This window comes from Budorcas taxicolor, chromosome 18, assembly GCF_023091745.1.
Source record: "Budorcas taxicolor isolate Tak-1 chromosome 18, Takin1.1, whole genome shotgun sequence".
NCBI classification, from domain to species: domain Eukaryota; kingdom Metazoa; phylum Chordata; class Mammalia; order Artiodactyla; family Bovidae; genus Budorcas; species Budorcas taxicolor.
This window is the reverse complement of record NC_068927.1, coordinates 58,549,397-58,568,365: the sequence shown is the minus strand read 5'-3', so window position 1 is coordinate 58,568,365 and position 18,969 is coordinate 58,549,397.

Here is an 18,969-nt window from a genome sequence, read left to right as displayed (position 1 = left end):
ATTCCACAGGAAGTTTTGGGAATAGAAGGAGAAAAGTATGAGAGACCTTTGTCTATATGGTAGGAAGGATTCACTCTTAAGTGTAGTCTTAGGATACAGAACATGGAAGTTGCATAAGAAGTGAATTTTGTATAAAACTGATATTTTTCAAGATTCAGATCACTGCTAACATTTATTCCACTACACCTCACGTTCCCTGGTTCAGGTGCTTCTGTGATATTGTGATATTGCGAACTGTAATGTTCCTGCTTTTTGACTTTAATAAGGATTTTTGAAAGATTTAGTGAGGGATACGTATAAGCTGCCAGAATTAACGTAGCAAACTGTGCCTTCTTAGTTCTGTTTGCTTTGGAAAATGAACACTCACCTGTGTTTAGTAGGTTCTTGCATTTTGGGAATGGAGGTTTTCATCACTCAAGCCCAGGTCTGATCATTTCCTTTAGTAATATACTCCGCACTCATTTTCCAGACAGAATTCTTATCACATCTTTGTATTTTCTACAATATTTACAAGAATGCTATTACTTATGTATGTTTAACTGGTAAATCTAAAATAGAATGCAACACAAATGATAGAGATTTTCAAGGGAATAAAAGATTCAGAACCAAGAGCTCTAATTTTTCTCATGTGTTTTTGCACCCTAGTGTATTTAAAAATTACAGAATATTGCCACAAATAAATTATAAGATTGAAGCACAGAAATCTATTCCTGATTTAATCAACATGAATCATTTTCCTCCTAACTAGTGTATGTATGTGTGTGTGAAAATGTTAACAGTATATGACATTTTTTCTGTTTTTGATATTTTTGCCAGTTACCTCAACTGATAAAACATCCATTAGAGTGGTCTCTGAGTTCAGTTCAATTCAGTCGCTCAGTCAGGTCTCTATGTTAACTTAATTCTTTTTACATAAAATCGAGCTCAGATCCGTTGAAGTAAACCCCAAGCTATACATTTTCTGAATATTTGATCAAATATTCCAAACAATTTTGAACAGCAATATTTTTTAATCTAAAATTATTTATCTGGCTCATTCAAGATTAAAAAGTAAAAAAACTGTTAGAAAGTTATATAGTTCAGAAATGGTCAAAAGGATTGTTTTCTCTGCTTACTAATCTATTAAACCTGTAAAATCTGTAAAGCACATAAAGTTCAATAATAACTATGAATTCGTACCTGGCTCTTTTCAGTTCAGTTCAGTCCCTCAGTTGTGTCCACCTCTTTGCGACCCCATGGACTGCAGCACATCTGACAATCACCAACTCCCAGAGCTTACTCAACCATGTATCCATTGAGTTCGTGACACCATCCAACCATCTCAACCTTTGTTGTCCCCTTCTCCTCCCACCTTCCATCTTTCCCAGCATCAGCCTCTTTTCCAATGAGTCAGTTCTTTGCATCAGGTGGCCAAAGTATTGGAGTTTCAGCTTCAGCATCAGTCCTTCCAATGAATATTCAGGGCTGATTTCCATTAGGACGGATTGATTGGATCTTCTTGCAGTTCAAGGGACTCTGAAGAGTCTTCTTCCACACCACAGTTCAAAACCATCAATGCTTTGGTGCTCAGTTTTCTTTATAGTCCAGCTCTCACATCCATACATGACTAGTGGAAAAACCATGGCTTTGACTAGATGGAACTTTGTCAGCAAAGTAATGTCTCTGCTTTTTAATATGCTGTCTAAGTTCATCATAATTTTTCTTCCAAGGAGCAAGCATCTTTTAATTTCATGGCTGCAGTCACCATCTGCAGTGATTTTGGAGCCCCAAACAATCAAGTCTCTCACTGTTTCCATTGTTCCCCCATCTATTTGCCCTGAAGTGATGGGACTGGATGCCGTGGCTGTTTGCCATGGCTCTTTTACCTCTGTGCTATTCACAATGGCCATTTATCAACCAGACATTTAATTAAAAGTAAGCTTGTTCAAGATGAAAAACTGTGGTCCCACCCTAGAACTTTAGAATCACAATGTTCTTTTTAAAAATATTCCTGCTTTGACTGGTATTTATCCTGTAGAACACAAGGAAACCCCTCAAAACTAAATATGCCTCTGTTGATCACATTTAATAATTTTTCTCCCAGATGAATGAATGAATCAGTCACTCAGTCATGTCCCACTCTTTGTGACCCCATAGACTATAGCTTGCCAGGTTCCTCTCTCCGTCAGATTCCCCAGGCAAGAATACTGGAGTGGGTTGCCTTCCCTTCCCCAGGGGATCTTCCCAACCTAGGGATTGAATCCAGGTCACCTGCATTGCAGACAGATGCTTTACCATCTGAGCCACCAGGGAAGCCCAAGTTTTCTTCATGCTGTTTTCTTCAGGTTAGAAATGCGCTAAAGCATATTACTCTGTAAAAAAGTATGTTATTTTATACCATCAAACACTCTTCTCATTGAAAAACTGATTCTCTGTACTTGCTGTTTTCAACTTGGGTCACATTACGAAGTCTTCCCACTTTCACGTGGCATATATCCTTTGTATTCCAGGGACGGCTGACATTCCGGGATGTGGCCATCACTCAAGAGTGAGAGAGTCAATTCCTAGGCAGGTTCATAAGAAGTCTGGGGGTCCCCAAGGAGAGAGGGGTCTGGAATTCTCAAGGAGAAGAAAAGGACAAACTTTTTTGTCTACATTCCTTAGTCTTAGTCAATCACACAACTCAGTTTAAACTCTGTACTAGGGATTATACAACAACAATGTATCCTGCTTGAGGACTGTTTCTCCTTCCTGAAAATCTTTTGGCTAATCCTGTGATCTTAAAATGTAAATTATGGGAGTGGGTCTAGCAAGATCTTTACAACCTCCAGACATTCTATTGTTTCATTCAGTTCAGTTCAGACGCTCAGTTGTGTCCGACTCTTTGCGACCCCATGAATCGCAGCATGCCAGGACTCCCTGTCCATCACCATCTCCCGGAGTTCACTCAGACTCACGTCCATTGAGTCCGTGATGCCATCCAGCCATCTCATCCTCTATCGTCCCCTTCTCCTCCTGCCCCCAATCCCTGCCAGCATCAGAGTTTTTTCCAATGAGTCAACTCTTCTCATGAGGTGGCCAAAGTACTAGAGCTTCAGCTTCAGCATCATTCCTTCCAAAGAAATCCCAGGGTTGATCTCCTTCAGAATGGACTGCTTGGATCTCCTTGCAGTCCAAGGGACTCTCAAGAGTCTTCTCCAACACCACAGTTCAAAAGCATCAATTTTTCGGTGCTCAGCCTTCTTCACAGTCCAACTCTCACATCCATACATGACCACAGGAAAAACCATAGCCTTGACTAGAGGGACCTGAGTCGGCAAAGTAATGTCTCTGCTTTTGAATATGCTATCTAGGTTGGTAATAACTTTTCTTCAAAGGAGTAAGCGCCTTTTAATTTCGTGGCTGCAGTCACTATCTGCAGTGATTCTGGAGCCCCAAATATAAAGTCTGACAGTTTTTCCACTGTTTCCCCATCTATTTCCCATGAAGTGATGGGACCGGATGCCATGATCTTCGTTTTCTGAATGTTGAGCTTTAGGCCAATTTTTTCGCTCTCCTCTTTCACTTTCATCAAGAGGCTTTTTAGCTCCTCTTCACTTTCTGCCATAAGGGTGGTGTCATCTGCATATCTGTTTGGGATAACTAATTAAAGGTATATAACTCCCTTGCTAACACTAGTGAGTGGGCACTCTTTCTGCCCCCTTTGATGTCTATGTCAGAACTTTTCTCTATCTCTTTTATACTTTAATAAAACTCTATTACTCAAAACTCTGAGTGATCAAGCCTCGTCTCTGGCCACGAATCGAATTCTTCTCCTTCAGAGGCCAAGTATCCCGGCATCTTCTGTGGTTCAGCAACAACCTTTCAAGAGGAGTGGGAGTGCCTGGACCTTGGTCAGCAGGAATTGTACAGGGACGTGATGTTAGAGAACTATGGGAACCTGGCCTTCTCGGCTGAGGACAACTGCCTTTCAGAATCCCTTATCTACCCTCGGGATTTTGGTTCCTTCACTTGTAGAATGTCTCCTGGAATTGTCTGTGTCCTACAATAGAGTTTTCGATCTCTGCATTTGAGGAATAAATGGGAGTTGGTGAGAATAGACAGAAAGCTTCCTGATGACTCACATGATTCTAACCTTCCTCTTTCTTGAGCTCTCTGCCTCCTTCGCCCTAGACTAGAGGTCCCTCTCTCAGTTTACTGGTATAAAATCATGCTGCCTTCCTCATAAAGACAGAGGTCCACCCTTATGTTTGACTGAGTGTTATTCTGTTGGAGACTCTGGATCTAGGTTTTAACTATTGCCTACTACAGTAAATGTGCTTTCTATAAAGTCTTTTGGGAAGTCACGTCCTGGACTCTTTTCACATTCTACAATGCCTTCCTCTCTCCCAAGACCCCAATGTTGTTCAGTCGCTCAGTCATGTCCGACTCTTTGTGACCCCATGGACTGCAGCATGTCAGGCTTCCCTGTTCATCACCAACTCCCAGAGCTTGCTCAAACTCATGTCCATTGAATTGATGATGCCAACAAATCATCTCATCCTCTGTCGCCCCCGTCTCCTCCTTTCCTCAATCTTTCCCAGCATCAGGGTCTTTTCCAATAAGTCAGCTCTTCACATCAAGATGCCAAAGTATTGGAGTTTCAGCTTTGGGATTAGTCCTCGCAGTGAATACTCAGGACTGATTTCCTTTAGGGTGGACTGGTTTGATCTCCTTGCTGTACAAGGGACTCTCAGAAATCTCCAGCACCACAGTTCAGAAGCATCAATTCTTTGGCACTCAGCTGTCTTTATGGTGCAACTCTTACCTCTTACATCCATAAATAACTACTGGAAAAACCATAGCTTTGACTAGATGGACCTTTGTTGGCAAAGTAATGTCTCTGCTTTTTAACATACTGTCTATGTTTGTCATTGCTTTTCTTCCGAGGAGCAAGCATCTTTTAATTTCATGGCTGCAGTAACACTCTGCATTGATTTTGGAGTCCAAGGAAATAAAGTCTCTCCCTGTTACCATTGTTTCCCTTTTTATTTGCCATGAAGAGATGGGACTGGATGCCATGATCTTAGTTTTTTGAATTTTGAGTATTAAGCCAGTTTTTTCACTCTCCTCTTTCACTTTCATCAAGAAGATCTTTAGTTCCTCTTTGCTTTCTGCCATAAAGGTGGTGTCATCTGCATATCTGAGATTATTGATATTTCTCCTGGCAATTTGGATTCCAGGTTGAGCTTCATCCAGTCTGGCATTTTGCATGATGTTATCTGCATATAAGTTAAATAAGCAGGGGACAATATACAGCCTTGATGTACTCCTTTCCCAATTTGGAACCAGTTCATTGTTCCATGTCCAGTTCTAACTGTTGCTTCCTGACCTGCATACAGACTTCTCAGGAGGCAGGTCAGGTGGTCTGGCATTCCCATCTCTTGAAGAATTTTCCACAGTTTGTTGTGATCCACACAAAGCCTTTCGCATAGTCAATGAAGTAGAAGTAGATGTTTTCTGGAATTCTCTTACTGTTTCTGTGATCCAGCGGATGTTGGCAATTTGATCTCTCATTCATCTGCCTTTTCTAAATCCAGCTTGTACATCTGGATGTTCTCAGTTCACATACCGTTGAAGCCTGCCTTGAAGGATTTTGAGCATCACCTTGCTGGCATGTAAAATGGGTGAAATTGTGCAGAAGTTTGAAAGTTTTTGGCATTGATCTTCTTTGAGATTGGAATGAAAACTGACCTTTTCCATCCTGTAGCCACTGCTGAGTTTTCCAAATTTGCTGGCATATTGAATGAAGCACTTTAACAGCATCATCCTTTGTAATTTAAAATAGCTCAGCTGATTTTAATTTCTTTAATAATTAGCAATGTGAGCATCTTTTCATGGCTTTATAGCCACCTGGATGTCTTCTGGGGAGAAATATCCATTTAGATCTTTGCCCTCCACCACTTTTTTAATTGAACAGCATGTGTTGTTTGCATAGTTTGGGGATGAATTCCTTATTTTCACCTTGGTTGTAACATTTTTTTTATCCTGAGGGTTATTTTGTTTTTCCTTTAGGGTTCCCCTCCTTTTGATCTCTGGTTCCTCTGCCTTTTCTAAATCCAACTTGAACATCTGGAAGTTCTCAGTTCATATACTGTTAAAGCCTCACTTGGAGAATTTTGAGCATTACTTTACTGGTGTGTTAGATGAGTGCAATTGTGCAGTAGGCTGAGCATCCTTTGGCATTGCCTTTCTTTCAGATGGAATGAAAACTGAACTTTTCCAGTCCTGTGGCCACTGCTGAGTTTTCTAAATTTCCCTGCATATTGAGTGCAGGACTTTAACAGCATTATCTTTTAGGATTTGCAATAGCTCAGCTGGAATTCCATCACCTCCACTAGTTTGTTCATAGTGATGCTTCCTAAGGCCCACTTGACTTCGCATTCCAGAATGTCTGGCTCTAGGTGAATGATAACACCATGGTGGTTATCTTGGTCATTAAGGTTTTTTTGGATAGTTCTTCTGTGTTTTCTTCCCACCTCTTCTTAATATCTTCTGCTTCTGTTAGGTCCTTACCAGTTCTGTCCTTTATTTTGCCCATTTCTGCATGAAATATTCTCCCGGTATCTCTGATTTTCCTGAAGCGATTTCTAGCCTTTCCCATTCTATTGTTTTCCTCTATTTCTTTGCACTGATCACTGAGGAAGGCTTTCTTATCTCTCCTTGCTATTCTTTGGAACTCTGCATTCAAATAGGTATATCTTTCCTTTTCTCCTTTTACATTTTCGATTTGCAGTTTTGATTTACATTTCTATAACATTTCACAAAGTTGAAAGCCTTTCCTGTGCCATGTTTAAGAACAGTGTGAGTAAAACTGAGCTTTGGAGATTGGCCTCGTGATCTTTTGCCCTGGTTTGACTCTTTTCCCCCTGACGCACCTAGGACATTTCTTCAGGCAGGTGTTTCTTCCTTAGAGCCCCTCAGTTCTGATGAATATGAAGTGCCATCTGCACAGGATTTTCCGTTGGTGTTCTAAAAGTGGCCATAAGGCGGCAGCATTTCCTTATGCCGCACAATTAGGTGTTTATTACGGTTAACTTTTATTTTGTATTGAAGTAGAGTTGATTTCTGTTGTGTTTGTTTCAGGTTGACAGGAACTTGATTCAGTTACACATGGAGGTGCATCTATTCTCCTCTTTTTCGGGGTCTTTTCCCATATAGGTTCTTTGAGTGTGTTCAGTAGACTTCCCTGTGCTATTCAGTAGGTCCATTTCAATTATCTCTCTGACAATAAGTAGTGTGTATCTGTAAGCCCCAATCTCTTATTGTTCCCCTTCCCCAACCTTAAAAAAAAATCGTAAACTCGTGTTTCTTTGTCTGTGAGTCTGTCTCAGTTTATGAATTGGTTCACTTGAGGAATCTGTCGATTCTCCCTGTATGTCATCCTTTGCTTTCCCTCTCTGACTGGCTTCACTCAGTGTGATAAATCTCTCGGTCCATCCATGCTCCTAAAAATGACTTTTTTTTTCATTCTTTTCGATGGCTGAGTGGACTGCAGCGTTTTGATGGACAATTTCCTCGTTATTTCTCTGTTGATGGTCAGTTTGGTTTATGCTCTGTCTTGGATATTGTCAACAATGCTGCCCTGAAAATAGGGGTGCAGCTATCATTTTCAGTTGTGATTTTCTACTGATCTAAGACCAGGAGTGGGCTTGCCGGACCATGCGGTAAGTCTGTTTAGTGTTCTAAGGAACCTCCATACTGCTTTCTTTTGTGGCTGCACCCACCCATTTCCATCCCTGCCCACAGGGTAGGAGGAGTCCCTGTTTTCCTTGCCCTCTGCAGCATTTCATCCTTGGAGATCTTTTGGAGGATGGCTCTTCTGAGGGGCGTCAGTGATACCTGGTTGCAGTTTGACTGGCATTTCTCTAAGAGTGATCCTGAGCATCTTGTCATGTGCTTTATGGACATCTGGGTGCCTTCTTTGGACAAATGTCCTTTTAGAGTTTTGCCAGTTTTTCTCCTGGGCTGATTGCTTTTTTGATTATGAGCTGTGGGGACTTCCCTGGTGGCTCATCTGGTGAAGAATCCGCCTGCAATGCAGGAGACCTGGGTTCATCCCTGGGTTGGGGAGATCCCCTGGAGAAGGGAAGGGCATCTCACTCATCACAGAGAGTCGGACACAACTGAGTACTTTCACTTTCACTGTGTGAGCACTTTGCATCTTTGGAGATGAATTGCTTGTCTCTAACTTCAGTTGCATATGTTTATTTTCCCATTCTGAGGGTTGTTTTTTTCTTTCCTTCAGGGTTGCCTTTCCTGTGCAATAGCTTTTCAGGTTAATGAGATGCCTTTTTAAAGTTTAGTTTTATTTTGAAATATTCTGAATGTAGATCAAAAAAAAAAAAAATCTTGCTGTGGTTTATGTAAAGTGTGCGCTGCCTATATTTTCCTCTAGAGGTTTAGAGTAATTGTCCCTCCAGGTAACTCTTTATTCGATTTGGAGTTTGTCTGTAAGCGGTTAGTCAGAGATGTAAATGCTTTCTCTTTCCCCTTGTTTAAGAAACCTCCACCCCGTCCTCTATCGTGGCTGTTAACAACTTAGAATCCCAGCATCAGCGTAGGAGGGCTTCCTTTTCTCCACAACCTCTCCAGCCTTTATTTTTTCTAAGACTTTTGAACAGAGTCCATTCTGACCAGTACGAGCTCATACCTCATTGTAGTTTTGATTTACATTGCGATAACATTTCACAAAGTTGAAAGCTTCTCATGAGATATGTTTAATACCAGTGTGAGTAAAACGAGCTTCGGAGATCGGCCTCGTGATCTTTTGCGCCGTTTTGAAAAATTTCCTCGACGCACCTAGGACATTTCTTCAGGCAGGTGTTTCTTCCTTAGGGCTCCTCAGTCCTGGTGAATAGGAAGTGCCGTCAGCCAAGGATTTTCCGCTGTTGTACCAAAAGCGGCCACAAGGCGGCAGCATTTGCTTATGCTGCACAATTATTTATTTCAGTGAATTTGTTTACTGCTGTTAATTTTTATTTTCTATTGAAGTAGAGTTGATTTCTGCTGTGCCTGGTAGGCTGCAGTCCATGGGGTTGCTAAGAGTCGGACACGACTGAGCGACTTCACTTTCACTTTTTACTTTCTTGCATTGGAGGAGGAAATGGTAACCCACTCCAGTGTTATTGCCTGGAGAATCCCAGGGACGGGGAACCTGGTGGGCTGCCGTCTAAGGGGTCTCACTGAGTCGCACACAACTGAAGTTACTTAGCAGCAGCAGCAGTGTTTGTTTTAGGTTGACAGGAACTTGATTCAGTTATACATAGAGGCATATCTATTCTGTTCTTTTCCGGAGTATTTTCCCAGTGTGTTTTGTACTTTCTTGTGCTATTCAGTAGGTTCATTTGGATGATCTGACAGTAAGTAGTGTGTATCTGTTAATCCCCGTCTCTTATTGTCTCCCTTCCCCAACCTTTAAAAAAAGAAATCATAAACTTATGTTTCTAATCTGTGAGGCTGTTTCTGTTTATGAATTGGTTCATTTGAGGAATTTATCGATTTCTCGTGTGTGTGATAGTTTGCTTTCTCTCTCAGACTGGCTTCGTTCAGTATTGTAAACTCTCAGTCCATCCATGCTCCTGAAAATGATATTTATGCATTTGTTCCGATGGCTGAGTGTATTCCGGTCTTTAGATGGACAGGTTCCTCTTTATGTCTCTATTGATGGACACTTTGGTTGATGCTCTGTGTTGGAGATTCAGTAGTGCTGCCCTGAAAACAGGGGTGCAACTATGATCTTAGTCAAGGCTATGGATTTTCCAGTGGTCATGTATGGATGTGAGAGTTGGACTGTGAAGAAGGCTGAGCGCTGAAGAATTGATGCTTTTGAACTGTGGTGTTGGAGAAGACTCTTGAGAGTCCCTTGGACTGCAAGGAGATCCAACCAGTCCATTCTGAAGGAGATCAACCCTGGGATTTCTTTGGAAGGAATGATGCTAAAGCTGAAACTCCAGTACTTTGGCCACCTCATGCGAAGAGTTGACTCATTGGAAAAGACTTTGATGCTGGGAGGGATTGGGAGCAGGAGGAGAAGTGGACAACACAGGATGAGATGGCTGGATGGCATCAATGACTTGATGGACACGAATCTTAGTGAACTCTAGGAGTTGGTGATGGACAGGGAGGCCTGGCGTGCTGTGATTCATGGGGTTGCAAAGAGTCGGACACGACTGAGTGACTGAACTGAACTGAAACATCTGCTGGGCAGCTAATACCCAGCAACCCTCACGCATGCTCAGTCACTTCAGTCTTGTCCAGCTCTTTGTTACCCGATGGACTGTGGCCCACTAGGCTCCTCTGTCCATTGGATTTTCCAGATAGGAATTCTGGAATGAGTTGCCAGGCCCTCCTCGAGGTATCTTCCTGAGCCAGGTAAGCAACCAGTGATGTCTCTTGCATTTTCTGCATCTCAGGCAGATTCTTTACTGCTGAGCCACCTGAAAAGGCCCTCACCAAGTCTGGGGACCTGTTAAACAAACAAGCAAACAAAAACCTACACTCAACAACTGTTCTCTGAAAGGTAGTGGACAAAGAGCATAAGACCCAAATCACTAAGGCCCCACCTCGCAGCCCCTCCCTGGAGGCCCACCTTGGCAGGGCCTACCCTGCCCTGCTTCTCCACAGGAGGCACCCCACCCCTCCCTACCTCTTTCCTCTCCTCCCCATGGTCCCACCCTCCCCTCCCCTCCCCTCCCTTCCTCAGGGTCCCACCATCCCCTCACCTCCTCTCCCCTCCCCCAGCAACCTCCCCTCCATCCTCCATCCCTCCACCCTCCCCCACTCCCCTCCCACCCGAGAGTGACTGATGTAGGTATGACAGACTCAGTTTGAAGTACTTGGAGAAGTAAGCCTGAGTTCCAGTCTAGACCTGGCACTTCAAGGAGACCTTTAGCCTGGTAGCCAGTTGTCTAGATTTATCTAAATAGAGTTTAATCTCTGATGTGGTATTATTAACAACACAAACAAATCGCAAAACCCAAAGCAGTTGTCACAGTTACTGACTTTAGTGCTTCTCAAGGCCTGAGAAGAGGCAAGAATCTGGGCTCATGAAAATCTTCCCTGAAGACATCTAACCGTCTGAAGGCTTGCTCTGCCATCTTCACCAGAGCACAAGGCCTCGTTCCTGACCACCGCCTCCGTGCTGTTCAGGCTGTGCTGAAGGCCAGCAGCGGCAGTGGCCCCTGATTCAGTCTTCACAGGAGCAGACGGCAGTACCCGTCTCCTGTCAGCATGGCCCCTCCTGGCCGTCAGTTTGACCATGGTTTGGTGGCATCTCACATCCATTTTGAGCCATGGTGCTAGGCACCCTCATTCCCGGGTCTGGCAAGGATTCTGCTGACAGGCCACTCAGTGTGGCCTTACTGGACAAGGCCATAAAGCAGTAGCCAGGAGCCGCTGGACCACCTGTCTCTCCAGCCTCTGTGGTCCATGAAAATATTCCCATCTGGAGCTTCTTCCCATATTTAGAGTTAAACCACTACCATCACTGAGCTCATGAGGAATTATATGATATCATTGTGTTATCAGAGGCTCAGTCGTATATTTGGTAATGCAAGAAGCAACTCGAAAGCAGGCAGAAAAAGAAATAACACAGCTCGCAGTACTAGTCGGGTCACAAGCAAGAATCTGAGAACCTGTACAAAATGTAGCCAGTGTAATCCAGGTCCTCTGTCTACTAAGACAGAAAAGTCTTAGTAAACATAGACCTTAATTAACAAAACTAGAATTTAATATTTAATGAAACAAGTTTTTTTCTAAACTTACCCTTCATTTTATTAAACTAGGCCAAGACTAATTTGTTTTAAAAGTAAGTTTGGTGTACTGACCACACAGCTTCTACACGGTCTCTGCTGTAATTCCTCAGGAGTCTTGAACTAAAATTCCCCAAAGGCCTCTCAAGGCCAAGAAAGTCATGCCAAAGGCCTGCCATCAGATTCTGCCTAAGTGGATTTTTCTCTCTTCTAAAGGTCTCCCAAATCTCAAAATCTTTGAGATACCTGTACGTGTCAGGAGACGGTCTTTTCATTTACCTGATAAGGCTGCTCAGAACCCAAGTGTCTCTAATTTCTGGAGGGACAAGGCAGAGAGAAAAGAAAAAATGTTTGAATTTTACCCAGGGGTGTAAATTACCAAACTGTTGCAAGTCTTAAGTAGCTTGAGGAGAAGAGATTCTTTGTACCTGAAAAGAGTGGAAGCCAGTAATACGTCACCCCAAAGGTCATGAACATTATAATCATGTTTAGCAGTTTATTTAACCCCACGTAGTTAATCTTTGTTCTGTTGTCCTTGCCTGATGATTGAGTATGATGATGACGGTGATAGCTGTAAGAAGTTTGTGATGTTTTTGTTAAGGCTTGCATGGTTTCTCCAGTGAAGTGGGTGTCATGATCGCTGGAGACTGTGGTAAATGTACCCCAAGTGGAAAACACATTTTAAACTATGTTTTTCCATTGTGAGGCCATCAGATGTGTAACATGTACCCAGGAAAGGCTGTAAGCCATCAGTGGTAAATGAGGTCTGTCTGGAAGCTGGGAAGAGCTGAGTGGCCGTCTTGGATTTCCCGTGGCCCTGACTGAGTTACAGCTAGTGTTTACCAGTGTAAATTCCTTGCTTTAGGAGACTATTGCCAACTCCTAAGGACATCAGGAAAACAAAAGTCTGACAACCAGGGGTTAATTCTTTGTAGAAGCAGAATTGGCTTTATCTACATGTACCACAATCTTCAGAGGTCACTGTGAAATAATATTTACTTCACCAAAGTAACCAAAGATTTTAAAAACATATATAAATTCCTTTAAGGCAAAGAAATTCACATAGACTGTTATCAAAAGCCACGTTCCAAGAAAACTTTATTCTCTTTACAAGGAGAGAAAACCAAATTCCAGTCTGGTCACAGCTTACTGTTAATCACAAAATTTATTGACCTAATCAAATCTAGTGTAGTCTTAGAGAGTCCTGACCACATATAACATTATCTTCCCATTATTTCAGTTCAGTCGCTCAGTGGTGTCTGACTCTTTGTGACCCCATGGACTGCAGCTCGCCCGGCCTTGCTGTCCATCACCAACTGCCAGAGTTTACTCAAACTCATGTCCATCGATACTCCTTTCGATCATGTCCATCCCAATGTTGTTTTAATGCAAACCTTGAACTCCCAGGTTTCTGGTTTCAGCACCAAGTGGTCTCCCAGGCAGCAGTGAGCCGTCCTGAACTGAATGTGGGGAGCCCAGATGAGAACCAGGAGTCCTCACTGCCAGACCAGCAGGGGCCAGAGGCGACAAGCAAAGTAACCCTGGGTCTTTCCTCTGCTGGAAAGCAAGAATGTGTCTCAAAGAGGCACACCCCATAAAAACAGATACAAAGGTCACTATTAGAGACACACAGAACGTCTGGGCAAGCACACAGGAGCAGCTTATTTATTTAAGACCGAAACTAGGCAGCGCACACCGGGTGAGGAGTGCCGGAGTCCTGGGTGAGAGCCCAGTGAGAGGGGACTCACATCACTCACGCAGGACGCCCTTCTGGGCCGTTGTCTACATTGGGAAAAAACATATATCCTATAAGACCACTTCTAGGTGGAACCGAAACACAAATACAAGTGAACTTCTTTACAAAACAGAAACAGCATCACAGGCTTAGAAAATAAATTCATGGTTCCCCAAAGTGAAATGTGTGGAGCAGGGAGAAATTAGCAGGTTGAGAAGAACATAAACACACTACTATTTATACTTCTAAAATAATCCACAAGGACCCACCACAGAGCACAAGAAACCCTCTCAAAACTCTGTAATAACCTCTATGGGAAAAGAAAACGATAAAGAATATTGGAGAAGGAAATGGCAATCCACTCCAGGACTCTTGCCTGGATAATCCCATGGACAGAGGAGTCTGGTAGGCTACAGTCCATGGGGTCGCAAAGAGTCAGACACGACTGAGCAACTTCACTTCACTCACGAATAAATGAATCAAGTTTCTGTACAAGCCACCACGATGTAACTCACCTGTAAACTACAATTCAAAAAAATTTTTTTTTAAAAAAAGAGAAAAGAACGGCTGACTCTGCTCCTATTTGGCCTTGGCAACCTGGGCTGGTGTCACATGCCTGGAGTCTGAGCAGGCTTGTGTCCCCAGGCGGGACTGTCCTGGGGCTGAGGGTGGTGGGGAGGGTTTGCCAGGCAAACAGCCCCCCACCCCCAACCCTATGGACTTGGACTGCCTGTTCCCCTCTGCATGAGCCCACAGTCTCCAGATCCAGGGGACCCTCCTGCAGCAGAGCCAACCCTAGTGCCCCCAAAGGATGGTGGGATCTCCGGGCTGGAAGAGCTTTGCAAAGTGCTCTGGGCTCCGTGTCTCCTGGTGGCAGGGTTCCCACCTCCGGCCTCCTTCTTTAGGGTCACCCCACTGAGAGGACAGCTTCTTCTGCAGAGTGGTGTGGCAATCGTTGAGATCTGTCTGGGGATAAAGGCTCAGAGAGAACGAAGGAGACACAGCCTTGGGTGTATCCATTCTAATTAACAACCCAGAACAGGACTTGCCCTAAGGCTCTGGTGGGCATGAAGAAATGCTGCCATTTTCTGGCCGCTTTTGGTAACATCAGCTGAAAAACCTGCGCTGATGGGCACTTCATATTCACCAGGCCTGCTCCGATGTAAGGAAAAAACACCTGTCCTTAGCTAATGTCCTCGAGTAGGCCCTGGAAAGAGAATTTAAGGCAGAGCAGACGGTCCAGAGGTCCACCCTGAGAGGTCAGTTTTACTCACACTGTTTAAAAAAAAAAAAATCACATGAACGGCCTTCACATCCTGAAATCTTATAGAAACCCAAATCAAAACTACAATTGGTTAAACGGCCTTTGTCAAAAAGTCTACCAACAGGAAATGCCAGAGCGGTTGTGGAGAAAAGGGAACCTTCCTACACTGATGCTGGCAAAATAAACTGCTAACAACCAGTGTGGAGGAGAGGGTGGAGGCTCCTTAAACAAGTGAAAAGTGATGAAACTGACAGTCCCTAACCAATTACAGAAAAAGACGTTTCAAATCCGTTAAAGAACTAAACTGAGGGACGATTACTCTAACCCTCTTAAGGAAAATATAGGCAGAACACGGTTTGACACAAATCGCAGCTAATTGTTTTTGGATCCACTTTTAGGATAATGAAAAATAAGACTCAACAAAAGGGACTTCGTTAACTTCAGAAGCTTTTGTACAGCAAGGGAAACCCAAAACGGAAGAAAAAGACAACCCTGAACATCAGGGGGAAAATGCACCGAATTTTAAAGCAACATATTTATCTCCAAAACATGCAAACAGCTCCTGCAGCTCAATATCAAAATACAATCAACCCAAGGGAAAAAACTGGCCAAAGATCTAAATGGTTGTATCTTCAAAGAAGGCATCGAGCTGGCCATAAAGCCTATGAAAAGATGCTCAGCATCGCTGGTAGAGAAATGCCAATCAAACTGCAACAAGGTATCAGCTCACTGCCTCAGAATGACCATCCTCCAAGAGATCTACAAAGATTCAGTGCTTCAGAGGGCGAGGGGAACAGGGAGGCCTCCTACACTGTGGGCGGGGATGGAAATGGGTGGGTGCAGCCACAAGAAAAACAGTATGGAGATTCCTGAAAACATTAAATATAGTTGCCACCCGATGAAGCAAGCCCACTCCTTCCCTTAGGTCTGGATAAAATCATAATTTAAAGTGATAGTTCCTCCTCTTTTCATGGCAGCACTATTCACAAATTCCAAGAGAGAGCTTCAACCAAAATGTCCATCCATAGAGAGAAATGAAGAGCAACTGATCCATCTAGACACTGGAATACATTCAGCCATCCAAAAGAACAACAACAAAAATAATGCCATTAACAGCAGCATAGATGGATCAAGAGATTTAACCTCCTCAGAGAAGTCAGGGAAAGAGAAATATTGTATCACTTACAGGTGGAATTTATAAGTTCTTTCAAGTGAACTGATTTATAAACTGATATAGACTCAGACTAATAAAACTCACCTATGATTATTTCAAAAAAGGGAAGGGTAGGGAGACATTAAGAAGTTGGAATTAACATACATACTTCAGTTCAGTTCAGTTCAGTTCAGTCACTCAGTCGTGTCCAACTATTTGTGACCCCATGAATCGCAGCACGCCAGGCCTCCCTGTCCATCTCTCCCGGAGTTCACTCAGATTCACGTCCATGGAGTCCGTGATGCCATCCAGCCATCTCATCCTCGGTCTTCCCTTTCTCCTTCTGCCCCCAATCCTTCCCAGCATCAGAGTCTTTTCCAATGAGTCAACTCTTCACATGAGGTGGCCAAATATTGGAGTTTCAGCTTTAGCATCATTCCTTCTAAAGAAATCCCAGGGTTGATCTCCTTCAGAATGGACTGGTTGGATCTCCTTGCAGTCCAAGGGACTCTCAAGAGTCTTCTCCAACACCACAGTTCAAACGCATCAATTCTTTGGCACTCAGCCTTCTTCTCAGGCCAACTCTCACATCCATACATGACCACAGGAAAAACCATAGCCTTGACTAGATGGACCTTAGTCGGCAAAGTAATGTCTCTGCTTTTGAATATACTATCTAGGTTGGTCATAACTTTTCTTCCAAGGAGTAAGCGTCTTTTAATTTCATGGCTGCAATCACCATCTGCAGTGATTTTGGAGCCCCCCAAAATAAAGTCTGACACTGTTTCCACTGTTTCCTCATCTATTTCCCAAAATGTGATGGGACCAGATGCCATGATCTTCGTTTTCTGAATGTTGAGCTTTGAGCCAACTTTTTCACACTCCTCTTTCACTTTCATCAAGAGGCTTTTTAGTTCCTCTTCACTTTCTGCCATAAGGGTGGTGTCGTCTGCATATCTGAGTTTATTGGTATTTCTCCCGGCAATCTTGATTCCAGCTTGTGTTTCTTCCAGTCCAGCATTTCACATGATGTACTCTGCATATACGTTAAATAAGCAGGGTGACAATATACACCCTTGTCGTACTCTTTTTCCTATTTGGAACCAGTCTGTTGTTACATGTCCAGTTCTAACTGTTACTTCCTGACCTGCATACAGATTTCTCAAGAGGCAGGTTAAGTGGTTTGGTATTCCCATCTCTTTCAGAATTTTCCACAGTTTCTTGTGATCCACACAGTCAAAGGCTTTGGCATAGTCAATAAAGCAGAAATAGATGTTTTTCTGGAACTCTCTTGCTTTTTCCATGATCCACCTGTGCTCCTGGGCATTTCATATTCACCAGGTCTATGGGACTTAGATAGAGCTCTGTAGCTCAGACCATAAAGTGTCTGCCTACAATGTGGGAGACCCGGGTTTAATCCCTGGGTCAGGAAGATTCCCTGGAGAAGGAAATGGCAACCCACTCCAGTATTCTTGCCTGCAAAGGCCCATGGAGGAGCCTGGTAGGCTATAGTCCATGAGGTCACAGAGTCGGACATGACTGTGCGACTCCACTTTCATCGGGCTGAAAGGAAAAAAAAAAAAAACATCTATTCTCAACAGATGTCCTCAGGTAGATCGGAAAAAAAGAATTTGAAACAGGGCAGTCGGTCAAGGAGACAGAGGTCAGTTTTACTCACACTGTTTTTTAAAAAATCATATGAAAATATTTCCACGTGGTGAACTCTTAAGAGAAATGCCAATCAAAACTCACACAGGTCAGAATGGACATTGGCAAGAAGTCTAAAACCAATAAACGCTGGGAAGGGTTGTAGAGAGAAGGGAGCCCTCCTACGTGTTGGATGCTGGCAATGTCGATTGTTAACAGCCAGACGGCAGGACAGTGCGGAGGTCTCTCAAGTGAAAAGAGAATGAAATTCCCACACTGCCTGAACCCAGACAGAGAAACAAACTCCAAATTGGTGAAAGAGCCCAAAAGAGGGCTGATAATCTCAACCTCTTGAGGGAAATATAGGTAGGACAGACAGACAGGACATGCTTTGATATAAACCCCAACTCTGTTTGGATCCACCTCTTAGAGTAATGAAATAAAAACAAAATAAACTTCTTGGGGCTCCAGAATCACTGCAGATGGTGACTGCAGCCATGAAATTAAAAGACACTTGTTCCTTGGAAGAAAAGTTATGACCAACCTAGACAACATATTAAAACGCAGAGACATTACTTTGCCAACAAAGGTCTGTCTAGCCAAAGCTTTGGTTTTTCCAGTAGTCATGTATGGATGTGAGAGTTGGACTATAAAGAAAGCTGAGGGCCAAAGAATTGATGCTTTTGAACTGCGGTGTTGGAGAAGACTCTTGAGAGTCCCTTGGACTGCAAGGAGATCCAACCAGTCCATCCGAAAGGAGATCAGTGCCAAATATTCACTGGACAGACTAATGCTGAAGCTGAAACTCCAGTACTTTGGCCACCTGATGTGAAGAGCTGACTCACTGGAAAAGACCCTGATGCTGGGAAAGATTGAAGGCAGGAGGAGAAGGGGATAAAAGAGAACAGGATAATGGATAGCATCACCAACTCAATGGACATGTTTGAGCAAGCTCCAGAGTTGGTGATGGACAGGGAAGCCTGGTGTGGTGCAGTCCATGGGGTTGTAAAGTCCGACACGGCTGAGCGACTGAACAACAACAACATGATTATACAGTGGAAGTGACAAGTAGATTCAAGGGATTCCATCCGATAGACAGAGTGCCTGAAGAACTATGGACAGAGGTTTGTAACATTGTACAGGAGGCAGTGACCAAAACCATCCCCAAGAAAAAGAAATGCAAAAAGGCAAAGTGGTTATCTGAGGAAGCCTTACAAATAGCTGAGAAAAGAAGAGAGATGAAAGGCAAAGGAGAAAAGGAAAGATATACCCATCTGAATGCAGAGTTCCAAAGACTGGCAAGGAGAGATAAGAAAGACTTCTTAAGTGAACAATGCAAAGAAATAGTAGAAAACAATAGAATGGGAAAGACTAGAGGTCTCTTCAAGCAAATTAGAGA